Below are 20,001 nucleotides of genomic sequence, written 5' to 3'. Positions count from 1 at the left end.
GCGCGTTGCACAATGTTCCAAGCTAAAAACAAAGAAAACTGAACATGGAATTCCTGCACAGATCAGATATGACTTGCCATAAATTCTGGAGCATCTTCTCTGAAGCAGACTGCTGTTCTGGATTACAGCAAAAACCAAACTAAGAAAACAAAACAAAACAAAACAAAAAGGCAGGGTAAATTAAATTGAGAATCATCAAAAGAACCACCAAAAAGAAACAGGGAGTAACTGAGTGACTGAGAATAATCAGCATTAGCTCTGGGGGTCAGCCTCGTCCCCGATCTCTGCCTGCAGACACTGGCAACAGCAGACTGAAGGTCCTGCTCTAATCTCCAACACAGGGTGCCTATCTTTTGGCACTGGAAAATGCATTACTGAGCGGATGTGGTGGATTCTGAGATATGCTCTGCTGTATGCAGCCATCTGCCTCACAAATAACCATGTGAGAGCTTTTACCTGGTGCCTCTAACAGCCCCAGCAGTCCTAGCCATGGGGACATGGAGAAACTGGGGTGTGTTTGCAAACACCCCTGGCTCTGTGCTGTGCATGCAAGGCTCTGAGGAGCTGAGCCACACAAGCAAGTGTGGCTTTGGACACACAGCTGGGGTGAGTTCATGAGAGTGTAAGCATGCAATCTGTCAGAAGAAGTGGGAGCTGGGATCATTACAGGTGAATTCCCAAGCCTCTAAAGCCTTTGCCTCTTTACTGAGTCAGAGGACAAGAGCCATTCCTATGGACTTGGGCTTACTTAACCAGGTCCAGTTTCCAGTTCTGTCATACAGAGATTCTTCACTGACTATGGGCAAACAACTTCATTACTCCCTGTCTCAGTTTCCCTCCAAAAGGAATTAAAGTTCCTCCCAGAAAGAATGAGGGAAATTTCCTGAGGCAATGTAAGGGTTTCCATCTGAAACCTGCCTCTCCCTTGCCCTGGTGTCATGACCCCACAGGCCTGGCAGAGCTGCTTTCCTTGTTGCTCAGCAGTGAGAGGTGGAAGGGCTTTTCCTGCTTCACTCCACACACAAGTCATTGCCATGTTTTCCTCTCTGCATCTCTCCTCCAGGTCTGGCCACAGCTGGCTGCATCTCAGAACAACACTAAACTACACAGAGCTGTGATGGTCCCCAGGCCTCTAACCTGGCTGCACAGCCCAGTGAGTGCAGCATGTCCCAGCCACATGCCCCATGATCTGCCCCTGAAGTCCTCAAAAAACTCCATGTGCAACAGCTTTGGACATGGCAGCACCTGGAAAATCCCTCAGTGCCCAGCTGGAAGCTGTGTGAGGAGAACTCAGTGCCAGGACAAGTCAGCCCTATGTTTTGTCTTTACAAAAATAAGAGACTGGCTGAGGTAGTTTCCTGTGAAAATCTTGGGATCCACCTGCAAGTCCTGCTTGATACTTTATTATGACAACTTTTACTTCAGGGAGAATGGTCCAGTTTAACTCCATATCCTCTCGCACATCCCTGTCTTCACCCTGTTCTATCTGCATTATATGTCCTTCTCTGTCATTTCCATTGCAGATGTTTTTCATTCAAAATTTACCCATGATGAGAAAACCTTCCAAGTGCCTCCAAATACCATCTTGTCACATCAGCCGATATTTCCCTGAAATTCTGTGGGATTCTGGTGTCTCTGTCACTTGAGCTAAAAGGAGTTTAGGAAGCACGTGTCCTTGAACATGTGGCCAGCCACACTTTTGCTGTAAGGAAAGGGGGACAGAGGGACATGAACAAGAGGCTCAGAGCTGGAGCCCAGCCACGCTCCCTGCCAGGCTGGGATGTTGCAGAGCACTGCACGTGTCTCTTCTGCAGAGACACTGCATGTCAACAGTTAACTTCCCTTTGTTCCCATCCAAATGATTAAGCTTAGAAGCTTGCCTGGTGACATCACCAGAGTTTAAACATGCTGGATATGGTCCAGGGAGCCAAAGTTATTGCTGACCCCATGGTTACTGATCCGCTCGGCAAGTAGCTGATGTCTGCTCTCACTTTATGAATTATTTAATGGGTTAAAGATTGGTCAGATCTTCTTTATGCAATATACAGCCATACATTGGGCAGGGGGACATAAACATGCATTAACAAGGTTAAAGTCATATACTGTAACTACACTGTTTTCAGCTTGCAGCTTTATTGACTTAATCATGCCAGCACCGCAGCCAACAAATCATTAAATCCATTCCATTCTTCTGCTGGTTACCAACCACAAAAACAGAGGCAGGCAAACACGGAGCAAATCTGGGAGGGGGTGGGGAGGGCAGGGGGGTGCGGGGCCGAGAAGAACAGTGGGATCACTATGGAGCGACGCTGGCCTGTCACTGCAGCACAAAGACGCCAAATCTGTCTTTATGGACTAAGTGGTTTCATGGTTTAAAGTGACACACTCATTTGTTCCTGTTTTGCAATGATTATAGAAAAGAAGAAGGGGGGAGTGGGGAGAGGCAATAAAAAGCAAGCTGAGCTTCTTCATACCGTAACGGGGGGAGGTGTGTGTGTCTGTGTCTGTGTCTGTCTGTGTCCGTGTGTGTTGTGCATCCTCACACACCTCAGCTGCAAACATCCCCCAGGCCAGGGCAGAGGAGATCTGGGTGCTTGTGGCACCCGAGGGGTCTCAGGCTCTGTGCTGCACTCACTGCTAAGCTGCCGCCAAACGCAGGCATGATTTAGAGTTCAGCATAAAAGCAAGGAGACAAGGAGCATTAAATCAGTCCTTCCACTGCCCTCCAGGAGCAGCTCTGGCCACACAGAGTCATGGGAGAAGTCTCTGCTCTCAGACTGAGCTAACAACTTCACTTTCAGAAAAAGGCTTTCATCTTTGGCCTGGCACTTAACTGCAGCTTTTCAGATCCCTGTTCAGGACCCCCAGAAGCTCTCTGACTGTCAGTAGTGTGGAGAATGCACGTGGTCCACCACAGTCAGCAGATACTAAAATACTGTTTCTAGGTGGTTAGTTGAAAACATCCAGCTTTGGAAATGGAGCTGTCAGCTTATCAGGTTTGAACCTGTAAGATCTTTATTTGTCACTGCTGTTGTTCCTGTTCATTTTTTGATGGAAATCTTTTCTCTCACCAATGGCTTGGTGCCCATGCTAGTGGAGCATCAGATCACGACACAGGCATATGTGTTACAAGCAGGCTACAGAGTAAGAATTCAGCATGAGCTCCTGGAAACCTTCAGACATCAGGGTGTTTTGCCTCTTTTACTGATACCTATTTGCCAGGTTTCCTCCAGTGCAAGAACATGAAATAAGCTCCCCCTCTTTGGGGAAGACTCAGCTACACCAGGAGAGATTCCTGGCCCATTTCTCTTTGTTATGAAAAGAAGAAATGGCCCACAAGCTCCCTTTGCTTTGCCTTCTGGGTACAAGCTGCTCACAGCTCCCTGTGAGAATAACCCAGATTTTAGCATCCTACCATTGCAGGGGCTTGGCAGATACATTTGCACCTTGTCCTGACACACACCACTCCAGACCTTTTTCAACATCATCATTATTTGGTTTATAGTTGCTTTCTTTAGACCCAAACAATCTTCTTACAGTTTGAGTTCCAACCTTGCCTTTTTTTGTTTACTAGTCTCCAGATCCCTATCACCCAGAGACGGCTCCTGGCTCCATATATTGCAGATAAACATATCATTACTTGGTGCAAGAGTCAGCCAGAATTCCTCTTGGAAACAGCTTCCAAGGAAGAGCCTGTCCCCTGCCTCTCACTGCAGTGTGGAGGCAATGGAACACAGCATCAAAGGTGCTTCTTTCCAGCCACCGCACTGCAATAACAGACAGAAACTAAAACCATTTTTGAAAGTCAGAAAGTAAAAAGTCAGCTATTTAAGGTACCTGTGTGACTTTCAACTTAATTTACTTTATGTATTGGATCACCACAGCTGCTGTTGCCTCCACAGATTGGAATACAGGCAGGCAAGGGCAAGCCTTGGTGTGTTTTCCAGGCTTCATTCACTGCAGCCTGCCCACCTCACCTTGGAGGTGCACGGTAAGGTGAGCTGAAATTACTCTCAAAACATCTTTTCCTCCATTGGCCACAGGAGAAGTCTAAATGATGGGAGCAGAAAGATGTATCCTAACCAGGCACAGAGCAAGACTGACAACTGAGAGCTCTAAATGCACAGCTCACGAGGCCCAAACCAGTATTTATCCACACACCTGTTTTGCCTTTTTTCGGGGTTCAGCAGCCCCAGCTCCACAGCCTGTTCTCAGCAGAACCCCCTCAGCTGCACTGGGCCAGCACTGCCTCCCCCCAGGAGCTCCACAGCTCCCATTCGGCTGTGCTTGAGGGCTGGTGTGATGGACCCGGCCTGGAGAGCCTTGAGTGCCTTGAGCACCTTATCAGTGCCCTGAGCACCTTATCAGTGCCCTGTGTTTATCGGGGAACAGGGAAGGAGGAGGAGGCTCCCGGCCGCGGTCATTAGCGACAAGCCGCTTCAAAGGGAAGTGACAGCTGTGCTGATGTTCCAGCACCGACACACCCAGCCAGGAGTAACACACCACTGGGGCTATTTATAATCCCTCGTTCTCGAGGCTTAAAATAGCACTGCTTTTATTTTTTCATTTTTAGGCACACTGCTATGTTTAAGCAGCTCCGTTCGCAGGCTCCACATCAAACCCATCACGGGCGGGCTCGGAGGTGACACTCGGGACTCTGCCTCCCCTCGGAGAGCTGAGGTGAATTTCCCTCTCCCCATCACCCCCATCTCCTTGGCAATTGTCACCGGGCCTATTTCCATGTATTTACATACAGACTGCCTCTTCCACAGGCACAAAGGAGGGGCCGTGCAGGTTGTCTCTGCACACACCCAAGGACAGCAAACACCAGAGGTGTTCCAGGCTGCAGTACACGGCCACACGTCTGCTGCTCTCATCAACAGGCACCACAAAGCCTCTGAAAGAGTGAATGGGTCCTATAAGAAAGCCATAGTGTTTGTTTGTATTTTTCTTAAACAACAAAGGTCAATATACAGAACTAGTCAAACAAACCAGGCCTCAGGTCTGAAAGGAGTGCTCCCTCCAGCTGCAGCACAGCCCTAACTATTTGTTCTCTGCTCCCTGGTGCCACAATGTACCTTGGTTGGCATTTCTTAATGACTGGAGCATCCATGTGCTCTTTGTAGAACAATTATAAAATATTCAGGGCAGGAGAAAAAATTTCCTTGCACAGCCAAGGCTCCTCCAGCAGCCTGCATAGGTGTCAAATGGTAAATCGTTAGGTGTTTTAATTGCAGAGTTATTTATACCCTGGAACTTGTTATTAACATAGGAAAAAACAGAACCTATTGTTACCCGTAATTAAAGGGATTATTATGGGACTGCAAAAGCATGGATAGCCCCAGCCAGACCACCTGTCTTTTGACAGTGGTGACTGTCATGGGGAGGAACATTAAACAGAGGCCAAATCTTCAGCCAAGAAGTTCAGAGGGGTGGTCCCAACACGGGAACCCCAATCTCTTTACTCAGTCTCACCCCATCACCCCTCTGCTGCTGGCATTAAGTAGGGGAGCTCTGAGGACAGGGTACTGCAGGGGTCCAAACCCACCCTTCCTTTTCTGACCAAGGGGTGCACAGATAAGACACATCCTGGATTTGGCCTGGAGTTGCATAACTATCCTGTTAAAATTCAGGATGAACAGGTTATATTTTCATTTGTGAGATCATTATCTGCCCCAAGAAAGGTTTCCGATTTCACCAGCACTAATCAGGAGCCACAATGGATTTCCCGTCCCAGCAATGAGGCTCGAGAGCCTTTGTACCTTGTGGAGCCAGTTTCAATTCAAATCTAACTGGCAGAGCTATCAGAGCTGCATGTTGAACAGATTAGGGGAAAAAGAAAAGTCACTGCTACTTACTACTGTAACTTATTTCTAAATCCATTTCTCACAGACACAAATCTCTCTGAGCACTGAAGCATCTCATAGCTACCCTCCCTTTCCAGGAATGACATCCTCAGTCTCCCCAGTGGCACTGAGCAGTGATCCCCATTACAGCTCTGTGCCTTAAAAGAAATGTGTCAAAACCCTACACTGGTGCCAAACTCAAGTTCTGGTTTAGGGTGTTAAGGATATCATAAAAAATAAGCAGCAAACAGGTTCAGAATCAAGAGATGAGTGTGCCACAACAGCCTGTGCCCCCAACAACAAAGAGCTGTGTGCCCTGGCACCAGGCTGTGGGCTCAGCAGCATTTCCCATTGGAATGCTGTCACCCACACAGGGCATCCCAGCACAGGAGCTGCCTTGGCTAGGACAGTCAAGCACTACTGATGCCATATTTACACCTGGGAGGCCAGACAGTCTCACAGGGGGTACTATCTTTGTGGGCAGAGAGGTGAAGGGCTTACTGACAACTGCCTTTACCAGATAAGTAAATTAGGCCTGGGTTACAGTGTTCATGTTCTCTCCTGCCTCCACTCCCTGGACTGCATGAGTCAGTAGAACTGGAGGGAAAATATTCACAAAATTCTACAAGTGCAGGAATTAAAGAGACATCTCTGAAACTTGCCCGTGGCACTCAATACCAGCTAAAAAATTGGGTTAGCTTGACATTGCTGCTGGAGGTGAACAGAGCTGGGAAGGCTGGCTGAGTAGTGAGAGCAGAGCCCCTCTCTGCAGAGCAGGTGAGCACAGTGCTGCCCACAGCCTCATTGCTCCAGCATGGAAACACCTTTTAAATTTTTAAATCCGCGACTGCGAGCAATTAAGGAAACAAACTTTGTTTCCTTAACAAACATGAGGTTCAGACAGTTTGGGATTATGAGACACATGCAAATCTGCAAGCCTGGCCTGAGCAGTTTTTGAGGGCTGGAGAACTCTGTGTGCTCTCCAAGGTTCAAAAACTTTGCCTTGAACAGTCACGGCAGGACCATTTTGGTGTTGATGCTCCTTTACCATCACCAAAGCAGCCCCAGCTGACAGTCACACTGCCTGCCAGGGAGAGCTCTGTGAAGGGAGCAGCAGCAAACCCCAAATGTCTCGTAAATCCTGCTGCAGGGAGTGCCACATCAGTGCCACATCACAGGGGGCTCCTTGGAAGGCTCTCCCGGTTTGTCTGCCCAGACAGGATGCCAGGCCCTGCTGGTGACGACACCCTGCTGCCTCTCCTGATACCAGTGCTACCCCAGCCACCTGCCTGCTGCTGCCCTGCCCCTGTCCCAGCAGCTTCCAGAAACCAGGGCACCAACTAACCCAGGAAAAAAACAACAACAAACCACCAGGTTATATCAATTTTTTTCCTTAGTACTTTACTTTCTGCTCCCATTTGCTGCTAGATTTGAGTAAAGAGCCTAAAGACTGATAAAAATGAGTCCACAAACCTCTGATACTCTACCCCCAAGTTGGGAAGGTTTCCAGGGGCTGCCTCCAGAGTCAGCTGGGAGGAGGGAGAGGAGGCACGGGAGGGAGAAGGGGAAAAAATGAACAGCTGCAAAGCAATTAAGCCTGCCTCCCTGCCGTACTGTCCAAAGCAGGAGGCAATCTAATTCAGCCTGGTGCCTCTCTTCCTTCAGCCGTCTGGTGCCTGCCTGGGATTCAGGAAAGGGGCTGTCTGACTGCCCACTTTGTCTGACGAGCCAAAGGGGCCCTTCCCAGCCACAATTTCCAAAGGAAAGAGATCTTGGCTGGTGGTGTCTCTTCTCTTCTGAGAAAAACATGAATTGAATGTAGTGGCAGCAGCTTTATAACCCTCTCCTGCCCTTCCTCAGCAAACAACCAAAGAGGAGCTGGAGCACGAAAATGACCCCGCTGGCTCTCTGGCTCAGCACTTGTCTCCCAGCACAATGAATCAATTGGCGTCCCATCATTATTGTGGTAACTGTATCTTTCACAAGCAAGATTTTATATAGAGATAGAATAGGATGTTTTCTGCTCATTTCCTTCCTGTCATTCCAATCACGAACTACTGTTAAAAATACAATGCATTTAAAGGCTGTAACATTGGCAAGCATGTGTTCCAGTTTCCCAGCTGAATGGCTGGGCTTTTGTTTTCTGCCCAGTAAAGGTGTGGAGAAACAGTGATGGAGGGGAGCCTGTGGTGCAGCTGGGTTAGAAACTCACGTGTACAGAAGGTCATCTCATTTTCATGTTCCTAATGTCAGGGATTACTTTAATTCCTTATTCTGGCCAACTGTTTTGGTATATAATCCTAAGCACAGGACTCCTTCCAGCCTGTCTAAGGTGGTACTTGTTCTGCTATTTCTTCAGAAACTGGCAAAAAATGTTTTATTTGGAAAATGTTAGTGAGGCAGGGCAATAAAAGCCTTTTAGTACCCAGTCAGAGGAGCAAACAGGGTCTATTAGGAGAACAGAGTACAATTCAACTCTTCTTTCAGTTATATTTGACAGTAATCTAGGCAGCAGGTACATACCTTCCCCCTGTCTTGATCAAGACAGAAATATGCAAAATGTGTATTTTAAATGCTGCCAGACAGCATTTCATCTTATGAAATTTGTCAATACTATTATCATAAGTGGAAAAAAAAAAGAAATCATAGAGAAAGCAATATTTTAGCCCACTATTCTGATAAATGCTTTAGAAAGGATGAAATTTGAGGATTATTATTTAGCTCTTCATAAGCTAAAGCACATTAACTGTATATATTGTGTCAACCTAGAATGGAGCAACCCACTGAAAACAGGAGTTCCTTACTAAACTTATAACACATCAGGTCCCTCATGAAGACCACAGTTCTTTCTAAAAATATAATTCATAGACATATAGATATATGCCAACTATCTAGGAAAAAGCTCAGACTGTGGACTGGACACAAAACAGATCAGTATATAACCCCCCTCAATGCCAAAATTTTTTCTTATGAAAAGGTTCTTATTAAGCAGTAATTTTTAATTTTCTTAAAATAAAAAGTAGAATGCAACATAAGTAAATGTTGGGGATTTTAGTCCAAGTCCCAAACTATGAGAAAACACTGATATGTCTACCTTTTTCAGTTAAAGATTTACTCACATTTCAGAACCATCACACAGTCTGTGGTGATGTTATCAGCATTTCTCTGTTCTTGCTGGCCTTAGGTGCTCTTAAACCATTATATACATAATATTCTCTGATAATAGAACACCATTCACATTTCAGTAACAATAATTCACCTTAATGAGATAAGAACTTGTATGTCAAATGACTCTACCTCTATTTGAGAGATATTAGCACACTTTGGGTAACTGCAGAACCACAAATAATGACATCAAGAGTCCAACACTGTTCCTGGAGAGCTTGTACTCCCAGTTACATCAGCAGGAATTTGAGATGTGTAAGAATTGCAAAAGCAAATGTTAATCTGCAGCAAACACCACAGGTATGGGCAGTCTGCATTTTTGCCTTAAGCAAACAAGAAAAACAAGACTATTAATGAGAGAAAACAGCACCAGTTTCTAACTGCATGTATAAATAGGCATTAACACCAACTATATTTCTGAAGTGACTCATTACCGTGTAAAGAAAACTTTTACAAGAAACTTCACGTTGTTTACAAATTTCCCGTTTACATTTTGTTTTAATTCTTGCTTTCCCACCCGTAACATGCGCCGCAACCTTCGCAAAGATTTTCAAGAGACGGAAACTCGATGCTTACACTAAAACCAGAACCACCAAGATTTACTCCTTCAGCGAACTGGTTCTGCACTTTTCCTGCTGTCAGGTACCTAAATAAATGTGAGCAGGGGTATTTTCATCGAGGCAAGCCGAGGCTGTGGGGCTGTGCTGGCCAGGGAGGGATGCTCGCTGGCTCCGGGCTGGGCGAGGCAGCGCAGCGCGCTAGCGCCGAGCCAAGGACGAAAGATACAGCAGGAACAGCCTAATTCCAGCTCTAAATGAGCTCAGCAGGGAATCTAAACAGTCAAGTCAATTGCTAGAATCTGCACTTTTCAACCTCGTTCTGCTCCTTTGATCAGACTGAATTTTGAGCCACGGCGATTAATGGACTAATAGAGGAAGTCACAGGGCATCTCTGGGGAGGGGAGGGAACGGAGAAGAAAGCGGCTCACACTCGTCATGCAGCTATGCTGAGAAACACAATTCCGTGTAGAAAACGAAAATGCCACTGCAGAAAGTGTGCTGACTGAGCGGCAAAGGAGGAGAAAAAGGGGGTGGTACGAAACAAAAAAGAATGCTGATATGATTGCTCATTCATTGCTTTAACACAGCCTGCAGAGCAACCGGGAGAGAAAACAGACTGCCCGAGCACGAGTGTCCTGTAAACTACCCTTCAACCCAGCGCTGAAACTGTTTATTCCTCATGCCACAGAGTAAAGGAAATATTAAACATATTTATTATGCAAAGAGAAGCTTTCAAAAGCCCTGAGTAATTAAGCACTAAGAGCAATTGATTTGTTTATGACAGGGATACATAGTACTGATATTCCAGGGTAGCATGTCCTCATCTAGCTGGAAAGGGAAGAAACACATTAACACTAGAAATCTGCTAATCACAAAAGAGAGGGGAATAGTGTTTTGTTAAGATTTTTTTTCCCCATTTGCTTTTTTTATTGCTGTACCTGAGAGGATGGGACAGCTTCTCTTCCTACAAGGGGCAAATTTTCCTTCTGCAATTGATGACTTTAAAAAACAAACATAAGAGGACTTCAAATAACCCCTGACTGATTAAAACATTTATTTATTTGAAGCTTGGCAAGTTTGTAAAATGCTGGTACTAACCCCTAGAGGGAAAAAACCCCAGTACCAACAACAACACCACCACCACCACCACCAGAAAAGCCAAAAATAATCCAAATGTAAACTTGAGCTGAGGCAGGAGCAAGTGCATCAAAGCTTCCAGCTCCCTCTCTTTTTTTGCTGCAGCACTAATATAGCATTGCCAACGACTGCTGGGCCCCTTGCTGCATCCTTCTGCTCCACCTTTGGTCTTTCTTGAGCATACAAAGCCTAGATACATACATGATTCACTCTGCTGTCAGAAATAATCCTGCAGTCATCCTGGAATGACCTCCCACTGCGTAAATTTAGGTGTGTGTGTTTGCATCTTTACAAGATCAAACTGTTAATGTAATGTCTTAGGCCAGGATATCACACTATTTTGGCTACATTAAAGGGCTCACCCTCCTTGTGGGTCTCTCATCAATTCTGTAGTGGGGAAAAATAGCTCAGCACAGCTTGTGCATAACCTGCATTCACATCTGCATCTGCCTGACACTGATCCAAGGAACTGCGTTTTCATTAATTCAATGACAAATGTTAAATAATTTTGCTGGTTATGCAGAGAATATTATTCATACTGAAGTAATGCATTTACTACCTTCATATTTTACTATTCCTATATTCCAAGGGTTAAATGGTAATACAGGATTACTTCTTGTTAATGTTAGTGCTTTTCAGAATTATGTACTGATAATGATGATATTTGCCTTTATATGTGCTATAAAAAATTTAACTTTAAAACATGTAATAGAGTGATTAGCCTTCAAAGCCCTAAGAAGAGCTGCTGCATTCTGATTGTGAATTTCTATCAATTATTAGTGCTGGCTGCTTGAAATATCCAAAGTGCTCGAGACAGAAATATTACACAGCCAACAGGGCAGACTGATAGGCTTCCTAAATGTACAGTTTTTGAAAACAGCTCATAATAGTGTTTGCCTTTCAAACCTTAATGTTAACAGCTTTGATGGGACCGCTTCTAATTCGTATTTAAGACCCATTACCTCTTCCTCTAAGCAATCTTCATGAACCATCATTTGTTCTGGGGGGATGTTTGCCATCCAGTGCAGCTCTGTAATGGCCGTTAATTCACACCATTTTGCTTGCTCCTGTATTAATCAGCAAACTGTGAATCATCCCAGTGTTTCCAGACTCACAGATGTATGAGAGAATCACCGAGGCCAGTTCAGTTTCTCTCCCCATTCAGTCCCACAGACAATATCAGTTCCTGTTTACAGACACGGCTTTGTTTTCCCCCACCCACACACTGAAATTTCTCCAAAATGCCCAAAGGAAAAAAAAAATTAAAAAAACCCCACCGAGTTCATTTTAACAGGAAAGTTATTTCTAGGTATTGCATCTGAATCAAAACATGTTTGTACTTTGAGCTGGTGTGCAGGGCTCATGCAGCCAGGCAGGAAGACAGAGGAGCAGAATGGGAAGGCAAAGGGGCTGCTCTGTCAGCCCGCCCTGCTGGAGCCAGGCACGGCATTAACTGCATCCAGGGACTCTCCTACACACTTGTTTGCCTTCATTCTGTTTGCTTCTGCACGTATTTTTGCCTTGGGAAATACTGATATAATTTTAGACTATGACAAGACAATACTAGGTAGAAAGCACCCCAAAAATCAAGGGTAGATACCATGCTCTAACAGTACTACTTTGGTAAGTATTAAAATTATTTATTAATTTAGGCATCAAATTTGAGGAAATAAGTAGGGCATGGTTTTAGGGAAGTGAGCACATTTTCCAAAAGCCAGGCTGCTTTTAGTTCAACACAGCTCCCCAATCTGTCATTGACTAAGAAAGAGACAGAAAATACGGACAATGTACAACCCTACCTTCCAAAAAATGGAATGAAGATGTTCTGATATTAATGGGGATTTACAGCACAGCTGAAATGAGCTGGGTGTACAACAGGGTCATGGAAAGCATTTCCTCATTGCTATTTCTCAGCACGCTGGCCATGAACACACCTTTGCAATGTAAGAATTATGGGTGTGCTGGCTTGTGAGTGAGGATGCACCTTACCCATCACTAACCACTCTACAAGTAGTTATTTTTAAGAATGATACACAGAAGGAAGTTATGGCATTCATCCTGAAGCCAAGCAGTGAGAAGGTTGTCAAGCCCTTCCCTAGATTCCCAGGATGTTTAAAACTTCATTGTATCTAAGAGCACAGTTGAGAAAATATGTATGTTCAAAACCTTTTGCTCAACTGCTTTTAATTCAAGATTTCTGCATATGGATTTTTTTCCAATCTGTGATAATAAAGAAAGTAAAATGGGTTTGTGGGAGGGGAAAAAAAGGAGAAAATCTGGAGATGGGGCCAAATTCAGCTGATGTTTAGCCCAAAACACTTGTAAACTGCTACCAAGCTGTCTGGAAAACTTGAGAGGAACTGTCCACATGGGCAGCCTGGACACACAGCCTGGACACACAGCCTGGACACACAGCTCTGTCACACAGCTCTGTCACACAGCCTGGACACACAGCCTGGACACACAGCATGGACACACAGCTCTGTCACACAGCTCTGTCACACAGCCTGGACACACAGCTCTGTCACACAGCATGGACACACAGCCCTGTGACACAGCCTGGACACACAGCATGGACACACAGCCTGGACACACAGCCCTGTCACACAGCCTGGACACACAGCCTGGACACACAGCATGGACACACAGCCTGGACACACAGCCCTGTCACACAGCCTGGACACACAGCCTGGACACACAGCATGGACACACAGCTCTGTCACACAGCCTGGACACACAGCTCTGTCACACAGCCTGGACACACAGCCTGGACACACAGCATGGACACACAGCATGGACACACAGCCTGGACACACAGCCCTGTCACACAGCATGGACACACAGCCGGGACACACAGCCCTGTGACACAGCCTGGACACACAGCCTGGACACACAGCATGGACACACAGCATGGACACACAGCCTGGACACACAGCTCTGTCACACAGCCTGGACACACAGCATGGACACACAGCTCTGTCACACAGCATGGACACACAGCCTGGACACACAGCCCTGTGACACAGCCTGGACACACAGCCTGGACACACAGCCCCATCCTGAGCACCTGAACACTGCAGGCAGCCTGCCAGGCTGAAATGCAGCACCTTGCCCCAAATTTCTCTGGGCTAAGTCACATTTCCCTGTATGTGTTCACAGCACATGAGCACTGCTTCCTCTTTCTCCACCCTGGACAACCCTCCCTCATCGCTTCATTGTCCTGCACATAAGGAAGAGAAGACTTCCTCAAACCCTCCAGCACTCCTCACTGGTGTTTACAGAACCTCCTGAGCCTCTTTTTTCTTTCCAATTGGATTGTAATTTGTCCAGTGTGAGATTCCCATAGAGTTGCTGGCTGAACATTTTCCATTTTTTTAAACAGGTCATAACCAAGGGAAAGACCTGTCTGGATGGAGCAAAGTGCTGCAGCTTTGGTGTAGTGTCCACATTAATTTCAGATCCAAAAAGTGGGTGATGGTGAGAGTGGGGGAGGATGCTCCCCACATGGTGTTTAGAAGGTTTTGGTCTATTTACAAGCTTCTTCTGTGCAGATTGCTTGCCCTAATGATGTGCTGTGTGGTGTCCAAGAGTGCTATCAGCACGAACCAGCAGTGCCTGCAAACATCTGAAAATACAAGCCAAAGAAGTGGGAAGGTTAAGACACAGAGTCCTTGTGTCTGTAAGGGTTCCACTACAACAGGGGAATGCTTTGAAATACCCAAAATGGAACACAGGAAGACAACACATGCAATTTAAAAAAACACTGAGAAAGAGCAATGGGCTCAGAAGACCAGATGTGAATTAAGGTATTTTAATCTTGAATTACTTCTGAAAATGTTGCATTACTGTTGACATTTTGAGGCCAAACACCCCATTTTGTTCCACAAGTTTACTTCTTACTTTCCAGAACTTATCTGACATAATTTATTCCCGGGGAGGGCAGGGAGAAGAAGGCAGTTGATAGCTTCAGTCAAGCTCCTCTCAGACTCTCTTGAGAAGAGAACAGAGAATCTCCTAGTTTGAAAAACATATCAACTCACTGGCAAATGCACAGATAAATACAAATTCAGAAATGACCATTCAGGAAGATGTTTTAACATCTGTGGAGATGTCAAACTCCAGGCTCAGCCTTATTGCTCTCTGTAATCCAGATTCATCACCAGCTTCCTTTATTCCCCTATTCAAAGGCACTTAATTAGCTGAAGGGCTTGTTGCTTTGCCTTCAAAAGCCCTCCATCCCTCAAAGGCTTTGCTTTGGTATTGTGCTGCCACTGTCCTTTGAAATCAAATCTGGTTTTCTCTTCACAGCATTGGTAAAAGAAAAAAAAGGTAGATTTTAAAAAGGGAGAAGAGAAGAGAAGAGAAGAGAAGAGAAGAGAAGAGAAGAGAAGAGAGAAGAGAGAAGAGACCAGCAGAACTTCATTCAAAGTGGCTTTAAAAATAAGTAGAAAAGGGTAAGAAGAATAAGAAGCATATTCTTAAAAATAAGAAGAAAAAGGATAGGGGATTGAAGCTGCAGATGAAATCTGGGCAGTATTTTTGGTTTTATTAATAAAGCATGATACTGTAATTGTTTTATGCATTAGGAAGATGCCTTGTGACATCTTGGAAATCCCAAATAAAACATTATTTTCCCCTGTACTTGCAGGAGGACTGTATGTACTCAGATGATGCAGGTTGCGTTCTCTGCTTTCCCAAACTCTTCATCAACCTGCATCAGAGCTCATGAAGTGCTGCTGAGTCAGAACAGTCTCACCTAACAATCACAGTGCACTGACTTTTCACAGGCAGAAATAACTTCCCATAATATATGGCACCCAGAAATCAGGCCATGGTATTACTATTTCTTCATATTAATAAAAGCTGTATTTTCTATTCCATTATAGTTATTTAACCTTTGACATCTAACCTCTGGGTCAGTTTGCTCCTCATAACAGCACATTTCTTCTTCAGTTTTGTTTCTTTATTTAGAAAACTTACGCTCTGAAAGAAGATTTTTTAACTTTAAAAAAAAGTATATTTAATCTAGCTCAGAAGTTTTGGTGTTTCTCTGCAACCTATAGTTTATTCTTCCAACTCAGATAATGTATTGCTACTTTTACCACAGTCAAAGAAATGCTTTGCTTTTCAAAGGATATTTTAGTCCTCAGCATGTTCTTGACTATCCCATATGCAGTCCATATGTAGTAAAAGTACAGCCACTTTTACTGCAAATAATAAGAAGTTTTCTCTCTGTCTCTTCCCTTGTCATTTTTTCTCTATCAGTATTTTTGGCAATGGAGATGAAACAAATATACCCTTCCCCGACAATCCAGTGTACAACTCGCGGGATGTCAGCAGGAATGCAGAGAGCTCTAAGAATAGCACATTTGGTTCCTACGGTGCGAGTGGAGCCCAGAGACACAGCATGTCCCTCCCAGACAATGGCTGTTTATCACCTACATCCCCCAACAAAACAAAACAAAACAAAACAAAACAAAACAAAACAAAACCTTCTCAGCTGTGTTTGGTTCTCAGCATTTCACACACGGAGCGGTCAGTGGGCAATCCTGCTCTCCTCCCTGAGACTCCCAAGTTTTAACTCGGATCAGGTTGGGTTTGGAAAAGAGATGGCCACCCAAAGGGTTTGTTGTATTCCAGCCTGACTCAAAGTGTGAGTATCACCGGCTGCTTTTCCTGCCCTCGGGAGGAGGGGATCCCTCCTTGCCCTGCCCTGAGCCCTGTGCTGCTCTTGCACTGCAGGGACTGACAGAGCAGCTTTTCTGAACTGAGGTGTTGAATCAGCATTGCTGAAGGCAGAACTGGGCCCAGTGTATTGGACATTCCAGAACAGGAAATCTGCAAGTACAAACTCTATTTAGACATGAAAATCAGGGAGATGCCCAACTTGTCAAGCTGCCTGGGCAAATGCAGCTTTTTGTGCGCCCAGAAACAGCAGACAGAGTCAAGTGGTGAAGCTTTACCCCTGAAAACAGCATGTGATAGTTCTGGAGACTACCTCTGACTCTGGCATTTACTACCACCTTTATATTTGGATTTAAGAGTCCAGACCCTTGAGTATAACGTCACTCACCAGTGTCAGCCCTACAGGAATAAAATGAAAAGCTGCCCATGGCCAGAGAGCAGCGTTAGCCCAGCAGGCTTTGCAGTACCACACAATGCAAACTGTCAGCGCCTCAATCAATACCCGTCCTGGCCAACAATAAAGACACAGCGCTTCAGATGGGGGAGATTAGCCCTATCAGATGGAGCAGTGTCCAGGCAAGGCAGGATCTGGGACACACACTGATTGCACTTAAAAGATACATCACTAACTACGAAAATGGCAGAGCTGTGAGGCACCAGCAGTAACCCTGCTTTGGAATGTGGAGTGTTTGCTTTAATACACAGTGAAACAACAGCAAAACTCTCACTCTGGGTCTGCGGCTGCTGCTCTGTTCCCCGTGTTGCTGTGCCTGCTACAAGGATCAAATTTCATGGTTTATTGTTCTCCCTCCAACTGGCCACCATCCACATTCTTCTTCTGTACAAAGCTGCACCTCTTGCTCCAAAGAAGAGAGAACTATGCCTTCTTTTTATAAATTTTAGTCACATTTGCAAACACACACACAGAGTAAGGGGATGACTTTTAAGCACTAAACAACATTTCAGGGAATGCTGTTATTTTTCTCTGAGCAAATTTCTGTGAATGAGGCTAAAAAAGGGCAATTTTCCACCAGAAATTTACTAATTTTTGAGATGCATAAGTTGTCTCCCCCATCTTCTGAATCTTTAACATTGTGCCTTTTAATGAAACAACTGCTCATTGCTTGAAAAGTGCTATTCATCACCTATCATCAGGAGGGAACTGTACTGAAATTCTGCAAAGCTCAAATCCAGCTCTGGATAGACTGCTGGAAATCAAACCCACAGTCACTGGGGATACTTCACTCTAATGGAGTAAAATTGGTACAGAGCAGGTGGGGTCCACAATTCAGTACCATCTCTCAATGTAAATAAGAAATCTATTGCAGACAAATTGCTAGATTCCATGAAATGTACTAAGTATCCAGACTCAAGGATTCCTACACAGAATCATTTTCCTATGTAATCTTTCTTTTTATTCAGCACTCAGGATCCATTTTCTTCTATGAGATTTGCAGTAAAGTTATCAAAACCTTACAAAATGCTCCACTCCTGAATATCCACCATCTTTCTTCAGCAGCTCAACAGACTGTAAAACTGGAGCACTGTCATCTGGTGTGTAATTATTGGTCTAAGTCTGCCCTGTAAAATGAGGGAGGCACCATAAGCTTACCTAACTAGTCTGAAAATGTAAAATGCTCATCACCTGTAATCATTGTCTTAACTGTCCTTGATCTTTACTGATAGCAACAAGATTATAATAACTCTCTCTCTGACAGTGAGAATCAGCTGAAAATGCAGCACAGGCAGAGCACCAGGAAAGTTGCTCGAAGAAGGAATATTTCAGCCAATTAGACAGACTGACTTCAGGAATTTTTTTTTTAATGTCTAATCAGTGATGCAAGGGGTTCAGAGGTATAACACTAAAATGCAAAGCAGGGAAAACTGGGGCATAGAAACCTCAGGAATCCAACAACGACATTCCTACTTCATAGACTAAGTGGTGAAGCCAAAATAAAAACCTCAAACGTTATGGAGGTATGATCAAAAGTGATCATGTCACTGTGGTTACATGTGGTTACAACTTACTAGTCCTCATGCAAGATGTAGGAAAACACCATGAATGTATTCTTCACCCACACCTGCCTCCAGAGTAAAACATCTGGTGGGCAGTAATCTGTGGAACTGCTGCACTTTGCTCCCTTTCAATCGTAGCCACAGCCAGGATCCCCAGCCAGCAATGCCCTCTACTCTCTGTTTCACCTGGGTCCCACCAAACACAAGCAGGGTCCTTGTGTGCCTGGAGCAACAAACTGCTCCAGGTCTTTGTTGAATAAGAGGCCTTTCACTGGTAACCCCCCAAGAGCACTAGGTGTGCCCCTGTTACCTGTTCCACACAAACCCAGTGAGGCATCGGTCCTGCCCTGCGGCAGGGAGGGAGAACGGAGGGAGCACAACTTGGAAAAGAGGAGGGGATCCTGAAGAGGCACAGGGGCAATGCAGCTCACTGGCTTACCCCTTAGAAACTGATAGATAGTAACTATGCCCCATATCTCATCGCTGTCACAGGACATTTTGATATTTAGTTACACCAGTGTTACACCAAGACTGGTGAAATCCCCCTCCTTAAGAACCAGTCACTTTGCAGGGAAGAAGGGCAAGGAAGACCTGGCTCTGGAGTGCATCTCACACTTCAGCTCTCAAGCAGATCCCAGTAGAACTTCAGTGACCAGTCTCTGCTTTGCTGGGAGAGCAGTGTCTCAGTCCTTCCCAAGCTGCTGATGGAGTGAGTGTGTGCACAATTAAGTAGCTTGGAGGAGTCTGATCACAAAGTGTTGGTTCAACCTAACAAAGCCCTTGGTTTGGTGGTGGGGTCTGGTGTTTCCAACTATTCTTCCAAACAAAAAGAGTTTATTCCTCACAGCCAGGCTGCTCCCAGACCCAGTCCTTGAGCCCTTCCCTGCTCCCAGGACCTGTTCACAGCACATCTCTCTGATCTGGGGTGGTAGCACATTCATACCTCTCACTGAGTCTCAGGGAGGAGGAGGTCGCTGCACAGAAACCAGGGCTGTGCCTCACTTTTGCCAGCTGCATTTTTGCATTTACCAGCTCGATTGATATCACAGATCATCATGGGTGGGGAATGGCCCTCATCCAAAGCAGGGAATGGCTTCTGGCAAATGCTAGTAACAGGTATTTCAAGTCTGCCTCTTTGCTATTCAGGAGCTGTACTGTTTGACCTGCTGTCCATGAAGGACACATTTTAACTTCACTTCTCACCCCACCTGATCTTTTCTAGCCTCAGATGCATAACACAGAGATGAATTTGTTGAAGGGCATTAAGATAAAAAGAAGATATTCCCTCTGAAAGGATAACATGAAACATGCAAGGAGACTATCTCTGGAGATTATAATATAAGCTAAAAGTGACTATCACCTATACAAGTAAAAAAATTACTTTAAAATAGCACAAAGTTCTCCACCATGCTAAAACAAGCAATGTATGGTGGAATTATGGTCCATTTTTAGTTGAAGAAATAAATAAATTTACTATGATAACACCAGAGGTTGTTATTGCCTTGTCCGTGTATGCACTGTGCACACCTCAGAATTTAGTGACATCGCATTTGAAACACAAATGGAAAAGCAAATTAAGAAAATAAATGACT

The 20,001-nt window shown here is 44.9% G+C and overlaps 1 protein-coding gene across 1 annotated transcript in view; it reads right to left on the bottom strand.

Annotated features, from left to right (window-relative positions):
- MAMLD1 (mastermind like domain containing 1) overlaps positions 1-20,001 on the bottom strand; it is an 80,539-nt gene that overhangs the window by 11,565 nt on the left and 48,973 nt on the right. The gene's annotated exons all lie outside the window — the stretch shown is intronic.

This window comes from Melozone crissalis, unplaced genomic scaffold (assembly GCF_028551555.1).
Source record: "Melozone crissalis strain CALT ecotype California unplaced genomic scaffold, PUWL_Pcris_2 ptg000068l_1, whole genome shotgun sequence".
Classification (NCBI taxonomy): domain Eukaryota; kingdom Metazoa; phylum Chordata; class Aves; order Passeriformes; family Passerellidae; genus Melozone; species Melozone crissalis.
Note: the sequence above shows the minus strand (reverse complement) of the source record. Positions and strands in the feature narration are given on the sequence as shown.